General features: G+C 39.2%; 1 pseudogene; it reads left to right on the forward strand.

Annotated features, from left to right (window-relative positions):
* Positions 1–2,284: 2,284 nt before the first annotated feature.
* Positions 2,285–5,352, forward strand: LOC111765157 (ribosomal protein S6 kinase delta-1 pseudogene; annotated as a pseudogene).
* Positions 5,353–10,715: the final 5,363 nt, after the last annotated feature.

Consider the following 10,715-nt stretch of genomic DNA (forward strand, 5'->3'; position numbering starts at 1 on the left):
GAATATTTGCTGATTCAAAGGCTACTTAAATGGTTGATTTCAAGGAAGAAGCATGGAAAGCCCCTTACGAGAATGCTGAGTAGTGAATATAGTAGGGGCTCAGTTAATGTTTGTTGACTTGAGATTAATACTTCTATTATTAGTAAGGTGTTCACGTTGCTTGAGGGTTGGGGGATTTTTGCATATATGAGATGCCCTAAGTACCCTGGTGATTTTGGAACAATTTATTTATTTATTTATATTTTGGAGTGGATGAGCCATAATGATGTTGAGTAACAGAACTAAAATCAACCTGAATAAAATCTAGGAACATCTTCTAGAGAATTACTTTCTTATAATGCATAATCTAATACTCTATTGCCAAATCCCTATACATTCTACTGCTATAAGAAAAGAGTTGCTGGCCATCTAGAAGTCGTCTTATGAAAATCACCATTGTAAATTTATTTTGTCTTCTTTTGAGTAGTTTTTACTTTGTCCTGTGCAGGAGTTCATTAGAATCAGCCTTGTATACTGGAAATGGCACAGGCTGTGGAGTGGTCATCTTTGCACAGTAGAGTCATAGCTTGGTTTTTCTGTGTATGTTTCTATAGTTTCCAAATAATCTAATAAAAACACATAACTTTTGAACTTTATTTAAAATGTTGCTTCACAAAAGAATTTACATGTTTCAAAATATTAAAAATATATTGCCAATTATTCAGTACATGTGAAATGTCACGGCTTGAAAGACTGGTAATAGGGTCTGTCTTGGTCACTCCTTTCCTCCCTCATCTCTGGCAACTTAGGCTTCCTTTAAAAACCAAGATCGCTTTTCTCCTGCTGATTCTCACTGATTCAGTCTTTCAAGCCCAAGAGAATGGATATGGCCTGGAAGCTCAGGGGAGATTTAAATGGCGCTTATCTGTTGTTTTTCCCTAATACGTACAGATACTAAGTAATAGAGATTGTGTTTTATAAAAGTACTAGAGTCTTTTTATTAAAATTATACTATGATTTTGTTTTTTCCAGGTGCAGATGAAGTAATGACATTGTCTCAAAAACAATGGCATGTGTATACGCACGCCATCGGGGCTTTCTTTCAGGAAGGTTGTTTCACCACGTTGAGCTGACAGTAGATGGGAACCGGGTGCAAACCGAAAATGCAAACCGAAAGTGCAAACCGAGCATATACATCAGCTGATACCAATGACCCAGTCTTTGTTGGAGGTTTCCCAGATGGCCTCAACCAGTTTGGCCTGACCACCAACATTCATTTCCGAGGTTGTATCTGATCCCTGAGGCTCACCAAAGGCACGGGCAAGCCACTGGAGGTTAATTTTGCCAAGGCCTTGGAAGTGAGGGGCTTTCAACCTGTGTCATGCCCAGGCAACTAATAAAAATAAGCTTAATCCCAAGATAGGTCCCTCAAAATGACTGTATCAAGTAAAACAAGTATATTTTAACTATGTATGATAATAAAACTAATTTGTGCACGTAAAAAAAAAAAAATGAATATGATCTTCCTTTTATAGAAGTTGTTAGAACGTTAGCCAAACCTGATCACCAAATGGAGGGTGACAACAGCAGAGCCTTTCAACTTGTATTCGGGGACACGAGTTTCTTACCTGGTCAAAGGACCAGAGCAGAAGTGCGAGGGAAAAGGATTGGAGGGGCCTGCCCGTCTTCTGTGCTGTCCTCAAGCTTCCCTCTTCGTGCTTCCCCATCCTGCTCTCTGCCCTGGGTTGTTATTCACTATGGGTTACACTAATGGATCTTTCCCCTCTGGTTTTTAGTTAATTTTGACCCATGGCTTTGAAGAGAGAAAGAAATTGCTCCAATGAGTTAATTAGTTAAAAAAAAAAGGGGGGTGGTCATTGCTGCCTGCCCCTCTTGGTTTTTGGATGTAAATATTCTAGCTATGGGGTTTACGGAGCAATATGTTGGCTATTGGGAGAGGATGCAGCAAACCCAGGACCACCTGTCAGCGAAGGGCCCCAATGCCACTCAACTCCCACATCACCATCTCCTGAAAATATTTCTCATTGGCTTTTTCCAAACATAAACTGGAGGCTATGCAGTCCAAGAGGACGTAATACAGGCACAGGGGAAGAGCGCAGAAGGATCTGGAGGTGAAAAGTTGAAATCCAGCACATGGTCCAATAGGTGGGTTGATTTGTGCTCTAAATAAATAAAAACAAACTGGGAGCCCCTGCCGCCTCACTGCTGCTCTGGAGGCCGCCTGCTATGGGATAGGGTTGCCCTGATGGTCCCAGGTGGGCGGTGCTGCAGAGGTGGCTGGAGGATGAGCGCTCGGTGGGAGCGGGGTGGGGATCTCGCCTGTTTCTGCACGGTCACCGAGCCCAGTGACATCCAAGGGGCTACACCGTGTTGTTTCAAGAAGGTTGTTTCACGAAGAAATCCAGAGGATGTCCAGGAGCTAAGCGTATAGAAGAGACATAGTGACTTTAAGAAACTGCACAAAAAACTCTGGCAAATTCACAAAGACTTATTCGGTCATTCAGAATTGTTTCCTCCATTTGCTAAAGGAATAGTATTTGGGTGGAGTAATTAATGATGGTTCTGAATTGACTGGTCCTGCTGAAGCTTATCTGGATTCCCTCACTGGTAGCTTTCCTGAGTGTAGTGTGAAGGCTTCTCCAGTGACAGGGATCTGATATCTCTTAACTGTCCATGTGGATTCTCTTGCTGAGTTACATGATGGAATGGCTTCCAATCAAAACTCTCCTCTTAGGACTTTTGGTCTCAATCTTTCTTTGGATTTGTCAGCACTAGGGGCTGTTGCTTCTGACAATGACCAGAATAAAGCAGAAGAACAATGGGAAAGTCGTACCCTCTTTCCTGGCATTTTAAAACCCAAGTTTGGCAAGAGAGATTATTTGGAGAAAGTAGGAGAATTCATAAAGCTGGCTTTATAAAAGGAAGAAGAAGAAGATTTTGAAGCTAATTCTGATTTTTATAGGAAGGGAGTTGACTTACTCCTAGAAGGTGTTCAAGGAGAGTCAAGCCCTATGGGTTGAGAAGCGGTAAAGAGAAGAAGAGCAGACTATCTTATGCGGGCAGAGCGTATCTCTATATGTTTATGGAAAATCCCACCTTGATGATTCATCACCGCCTCAAGGATCACTAAGTTCAAGGCCGCCTTGGCCTGCCGAGTTGCTGAAGGCCTTCAGAGTCCTTGGGGTGACTGGCAAGGTTTTACTTGTAATGGACACAAGGACACAACAGACATTCATTTTAAAAGGTCGAAGGAAAAGCAGTGAATACAGCAGGAACAGAAAGACCACCATCCCCCGCTGAGTCCCCACCATGGTGTGTCTGCACAAGTACATCATCTCTGAGGAGTCGGTATTTCTTGTGCTGCAGCATGCAGAAGGAGGTAAACACTGCCAGGAAGTGAAAAAAATTTCCACTTATCAAAGTTCACCTGCAACAGCCAACTTCTAGTCCTCATGACAATAAGAGCTTTGAAATCAGAGGTAGTGATGGTGGGACTGTGCTCAAGGTTCTGCTTTCGAAGACTAGCCTTACTCCAAGCTCTCAAGATGATAGCATCCAGGAAGATAATAGCCAACACTCCTTTCCAAAATGGCCAGATTCTGGTTCGAGTTCAGAAGAAGAACGCACCAGTAGTGATTTAACATTATGCAATGAATATGGGCAAGAAAAGGTTGAACCAGGGTCTTTGAATGAAGAGCCCTTTATGAAGACTGAAGGAAAGGGTGTTGATACCAAGGCTATTAAATCTTCCCAGCACACCTTGCTGCTGACTGTGACGGCCTCAGCACAGAGCTGCTATCTCATGAGCTGCGATTTTTCCCTGAAGATTATAACCCAGAAAGTTAGTTCTCCAGCCACATCAGATTCCCTCAGTAGATCTAAGACCAGCCCCATGGAATTCTTCAGGAGAGACAGTAAGGATAGCGCTAGTGAACTCCTGGGACTTGATTTTGGGGAAAAATTATATTGCCTAAAAGCAGAACCTTTAAAACCAGTCTTCTCCTCTCCAGATAGAGACAGCACAACAAGGAGCTTTAATATTAGCAGAAGTAAGATCGAGTATAAAGCTCAGAACACCATTAGCAGGGGCTCAAATGACTCAGTCCCAGTTATTTCTTTTAAAGATGCTGCTTTTGTTGATGTCAGTGGTACCGATGAAGGAAGACCGGATCTTCTTGTAAATCTTCCTGGTGAATTGATGCCAACAAAAGAAGCTGCAGCAATGGGACTTATTAATATATGCCATATAGAAAGTAAAGTTTTGGAAATCCCTGATGTTTTATACCTCAGACTTACTGCAGAACAATGCCAGCCACAAGAAGAAAAAGGCACAGAGGAATCAAGTGATCCCTGCCAGCCCAAATTGCATAGTACAGCAGAGAAACACGATGCACAGGAGGATCTTGGGATGCTGTTAATAGCTGCTGTTGATCACAGTAGTTGAGAAACTCAGATCCTGAGTTTCAAGGACTTGGAGTGGTTGGACCAGCCCTGACTGCAAACAATATGGAAGAAAGTGTACTCCATATTTCTAATCCTCACTCTGGTGCTAATGAATATAATGCAGACACAGACACTTTAAAAACAGAGGAACTATTGCTGTGTACTGATCAAGCTGGTGATTTGGCTAAAGAGGAACTAACTTCCTTGTTCCAAAGAAAATCTGAGACCAAGGGAGAGAGTGGGTTAGCACTTAAAGGAGACAAGGAAATACATCATATTTTTTGAGGACTTTGATAAAAAATTTAGCACCAAACTCCAGGTTTTTTATCCCAGAGGGCTGCATTCAAAGATGGGCATCTGAAACAGTGGTAACCCTTGATGCATTACATAGAGAGGGAAAGGTGTGCTGCTATCTGAACACAAACAACATCTTATTGAATGATAAAGGACACATTCACCTAATGTATGTTAGCAGGTGGAGTGAGGTTGATGATTCCTGTGACAGCGATGCTATAGAGAGAAGATACTGTGCCCCAGAGGTTGGCGCTATCACAGAAGAAACAGAAGCCTGCGATTAGTGGAGTTTGGGGGCTGTCCTTTTTGAACTTCTCACTGGCATGACCCTGAGTGAGTGCCATCTAGCAGGAATAAATACTCACACTACTTTGAACATGCCAGAATTGTCTCTGAAGAGGCTCGCTCACTTATTCAACAGCTCTTGCAGTTCAGTTATGTGAACGACCAGGTGCTGCTGTTGCTGGGGTTGAAGGCATCAAACCTCATCCATTTTTCACCCCTGTGGATTGGGTAGAACTGATGAAAAGAACACAATGCAGGGTTATCTGCACACATTCTGATCTTTGTGAAGGGGTCTCCAGCACTGAGGTAACTTTGCCTTACAGTCATTGATGGAGCACCAAATATTTTGGATAAAAACATTATAGGAAATGGGGAGAAGAAAAAGGCTGAACAAGAATTTATTTATAGTTACCATTTGAACAAGACACTGATTTATAATAACAAGAAGGGGCTGTTATATACAAGCCTTTAACTAAGGAGTGATTGTTTAATTTGCATTTAATGTTGCAGGTGCGTTGTAAACCCAACTGAAAGAGGAGTGTCCTTCAAGATATTCCTCTGATAGGAAGTTCTAAACATACAATTAAGCGTTACTAAAAAGAAAGACCTTCACTGGGCAACTTGCAGTGTTTTCTGCTAATACTGTATTATGTGATTAATTTACCATTTGCTAAATCATATGCAAAAATGCTTCATGAATAATGTCATGTATGGAACTTAAAAAGTGAAGAAAAAAAAAGAATATTCCTATGTCTAAGAGGAAACTTGTACCATGATGCTTTATGATTAATGTGTTTTCAGTGTGGTCTCCTATTGTTTCATGCTTTCAGAAATTCATGTGAGAAGAAAGCACTCACACTGTCAACTTTGCACTTTGTTGTTTGATACTGCTTATTTAGAGAAAGCATTCATTTTAATACTCACTCTATCTTCAACCTCATTTTCTTTCTCTATCTTTCCATTTCTTAGTCTCTTATTCTCTCACATTCCATTGTTCCGACCCTACTAATGCACAAGCAACAAAAAAGGGAAGGGAGTATTTATTTCCCTAAATTGTATCAATTTAGTAAGGACATTAAAATCATGATGTCAAATAAATGTGGCCAAATTAAAAAAAAAAAACTAGGGAGTAAGAAGATATTTTTCAAGTTTGGTTCATTTTGCTTTTCACAAGCCACCAAGACCCCATCTCTAACAGAACAGGATGTGCTACTATTCCTTCAGCAACATAATGGGAAACTGGACAAGAGTTAAGGGACTCTTAAGTTTTTGCTGTAGTTTTCCAGATGATGAATTTTAGAGAAGAGCAACATGAAGATTATTTATAATGCTCTCACTCTTGGTGGATCCTCAGGTGTTGGTTGACTTACTAAATAAATAACAAACACATAAGTAAACCTAAATAAATAACACCAAAGAGATCTATGAGTCGATAAATGATGCTAGTACTTCATGAACCAATATTATGATTAATCCAATTTTGTGTTCTGCATATTCTTGAAAACAAGAAATAACAAAGCATTGAAGTAGTCCCAGCACCTATTAATTGATTCAAAATAAAGAAATTTCTGCCACAGTCAAAAAGTCAAGTAAAATCGATGCTTCTATCCCCAAGTTGTTAAAAAAGGTCAACATCGTCTCAACCACAGACTTTATTCATTTTCTTGTCACTTTCAAGTGACCATTTAACTGTTTCAATCAGATTCTAATCATTACTATTTCATAGCACAATCTTATTGCCTTTATTTTTAAATGTAAATTAAGGTTACAAAATAATACCAAAGGTCCATAGTAATTTTTTGAAAGTGGCTGAATTAGAATAGGTCAAGAGTCATCTTTCATTTAATTCCTCTGCTGAACCAAAGACAACAAGAATTAATTAATCTTTGGTACAGCATTAAATACTGGGTCTTTCTTACAAGGATTCGATTTCATATGCAAATAAATATAATGTTATAGTTGATCTGATAAGAACATGTTTTAAAGTGTTCATTACAGCTTTTATTGAGTACTATTTCTGTGCTAGACACTATATTATGTATTTTGTTTATATACATCATGTCATTTCATATTAAAAATTTTATTGTTAAAGTGTTATTATTACTATTATATCAATTTTATAGGTATTTCACAGTAACAAATTTGAAGCTTTTGTAAGTTAAATGACTAGATAGTAGAAAGCTGGGCTTGAAATCCATATATTTCTGATACCAAAATCTGTGCTCTTTATCTCAGAGTAATGAGCAAATTAAAAAAAAAAAATTTAAAGAAGACCTTTTGGGAAAGAAATAGAGAATTTAGCTATTCATTTTCTGAATAGATTTTTTACGTGCAACATTTAGGTTCTATTTCTTAAGGCCACATGAAGTTACTTCTTATTGTGTTTACTTAGAGACAACCTGTTGAGTAATGGTCAATTTCCAACGATAAGAGAATTTTGTTATCCAGTGATTTTTTTCAGGCTTTCTAGAACTAACGAATTTTGAATAAGAGGAAAAAAACTTAATGAAAACTGCATTAATTGAGAAATAGAAAAGCAACAAAAAGCAGCACAAAGGTATGTTCCTTGATTATCACCTTTGGGTCTCTGCATTAGCCCATTCTTAACCCAAATACTGGAGAGGACAGGAGTATTACCAATCAGGAATGGAAAAATATGCATGGACTTCCCAGTCAAACATGGTGACTGAAAGGAACAATCAGGTAGAAGCTGGTTTGACAATTTGTTTGCTGAATGTAATAAGCTCCTCTACACACCCTTGACATGACTGGAAATAGCCTGGGAGCTGCTGGGAAACAAATATCCTCTGTGACAGGAAGCTGGCAGTGGAACCTGGTAGGTAGGTGTTCATTGATGCCTTGACTTGGAAAAAAACGTGTTTACAGAAGAGGCTGATACTGTAGAGCAAAAGGCCAAAAGGGAATCACAGCATTTTTGGAGGCATTTTGACTTAATATATATGGTGGAGTTATTTGTAATGGAATGTGCTCCTTTCACTGCTTTTATTTTAACTAGAGAATTGGTAGGTTTACAGAAGGGTCATACAGAAAATACAGCGTTCCCATACAACTCCCCAATTTTGCCAATTCGCATTACTATGGTACCTTTGTTACAACTGATATGAGATTACTTTTAATATTGTACTAGTAACTATAGTCCAGAGTGTAAATCAGGGCTCACTGTTTGTATTGTTCAGTCCTATGGTTTGTTTTGTTTTGAAAATTTTTTTCTTGCTTAATATATGCCACCTTAAATATCCTTTTTCAACTATACTCAGATATAAAAGTCAGAGGTATTGAATACATTCATAATGTTGTCTTACCATCACCCCTATACATAACCACAACTTTTCATTTTCACCTTTTACACTCTTTCTTTGCTAGGGGTTCAACAATGCTGAGATTCTGTTTCCCCATCAAGGGGTGTAACAAGAGTTCTACCTAATAGAGTTTGGAAGGATACTATGGTTCTTATATGTACAGAAATAAGAGTTTAATAAACATTGATGCTTGCCATTATTATTTTCTTTTTCAAATAAGGAGACTAGGACACATGCGAGAGATGATGTAGCATCCATGATCATGCAGGCATGGCTTTCAGTAAAAAAAGGATGTGAAGCCAAGTTCACCTTCATTAAAACTCAAGCTTTTCTTACCACAGGGAACACCCCCTTTGTCATAAAGCTCTGTTGACTTTCTAAGAAGGATTAGTAAAATAGCTTCTGTAATCAAGTTTTCTAATACTGACAGGGTCTATATTAGGAAAATATCCAATTTGATGTAATGATTACCTAGCAAAATCCCTTGTTTAAGGTTGTTAGAGGCACAGGACTACAACTAAGAGATAGATAAAGAATCTGTCTTCTGCTCCCCTTAATCTTCAATCTAAAATTCACAGATTATTAAATACAGTGTTATTGCAGCCAAGATAGTGGTCCTCCTTCCCAAATGGAATAACCCTGGTGATGACTCTCACCTGGTCATAGCCTGCTGAGGTCATAGCCGGCCAGTTTAGTTGGACTAACTCTCGGAATGAAATCAACATAATAGTCATTTTAAAACAAAACAAAACAAAATGCAAAATAGCCTTTATGAAACAAAAAGGGAGAGTATTAAAGCTTCTAAGAGATAATAGGATAGTGAAGTCTGAACAACTTTTACCTCATTATAGGGACTGCTTATTTTGTTGTCATACAGATGTGGGTTAAGCTTCCATGTGCTGCTGACCAATCAGCAACCTCAGAAACAAGTGGCCTAGAGGAAGGACCCTGAGCCCCCTTTCCTCTGCTAGCACTGTAGGAGGCTCCCCACTCCTGAGCCTGGCCTGGCACCTCCTGCTCCAGCTTCCCTATATTTTTGGCTTTGTTCTTGGCACACAGCCTGGGCAGATGGGATATCTTGGGTGCTCTCATCTCAGGGAATGTGAGTTTTTTCCCCAGGCTTCTCAGATTGGTTGAGGGATCTAAAAGATGTTAATGTTTTTTTATCTTGACCTTTATATTTTATTGTAAATGCTATTCTACGATTTGTAATTGACTTGGATAGATAAATTCAAAGACAACTGAAAAATATCCATTTCAACAGCAGGAAAGAAGCAAATACTTTGACTGTAGATATCCAGATATAGCTTTTCATACACACAGTTACCGGCAAACATGAATGAGACTTTGGAGTAATTGATAGTTCTTGGACAAAATCCTTTATTCAATGTTTGCTAGAAGCATAGATTACAACCATGAGTTATATAAAGATTATTTAGTCCCTCACAAAAATTTCACAGAAAAAGAAGTATTTTAGCCAAGATAATGATCCTACACATTCCTTAGCATGTCTGAACTGCATCCTTCCTAGCGTGGAGCAACAGCAGTCCAGAGTCCTGACTTCAGCCCTGACTAGGCCTCAGCCTCAGATGGCAGCACATCCTGTGCTTTTCAGCTTGACAACTCAGTATCAGAGGCATTGGAAAAAGGATTTTGATGGCAGTCAGTAGTACTGACACAATTAGTCAATACCTGTGCCCCCATATGTCTGTTTTGACATGATTTCTTATTGAATTGGGTTTCTCTTTAGAGAAGGCAAGGTTTGCTACATATTTTACACAGATTTCCAGTTATTGTGAAAAGCTCAGCCTGAAGGTGCTGGGAATGAACAAAATTGTATATGTCTTCATTTGTCTCCTATAGGCTGTCAGGTGATCATAATCAAAATCCTGCAACACAGGTGTAATCAACCTTGTTTCTTGGGTGAAAGAACTGGTGCTTAGTGAGGCAGTAACTTATGCAGAAGGTCCATGCTGTTTCAATTGCACTATTGGGCTGCTTTGAATATCCTTTGTGATTATCAACTTTATAAGAATATACTGAGTAATGTGGGTCATGTGGGCTAAATCAGACATACTTGGCTAGCTCAGACCCACTGCCTTGCTCAGACCAGCCTAGCAGCACTTCCCTGCAAAATAAAAAGTCAGCCACTCCGGATGACCATCCAACAAGAGTCACTTTGAGCACACATCTCTAAGGCTTCCCTTTATTGACATCATGCCCTGAGAGTCCTCCTTAGTGGTGGAGAAAGATGATTGGCTAAGAATACTACATATCTTCTCTTTCTTATAAACCTGCTTTAGCAAGAAACATCACGGGTGATAAATAGATAGAGGTTGTGTCGATACTACATAGCCAGGAAGCGGACTTAGC

This window comes from Dasypus novemcinctus, chromosome 5, assembly GCF_030445035.2.
Source record: "Dasypus novemcinctus isolate mDasNov1 chromosome 5, mDasNov1.1.hap2, whole genome shotgun sequence".
Lineage (NCBI taxonomy): Eukaryota > Metazoa > Chordata > Mammalia > Cingulata > Dasypodidae > Dasypus > Dasypus novemcinctus.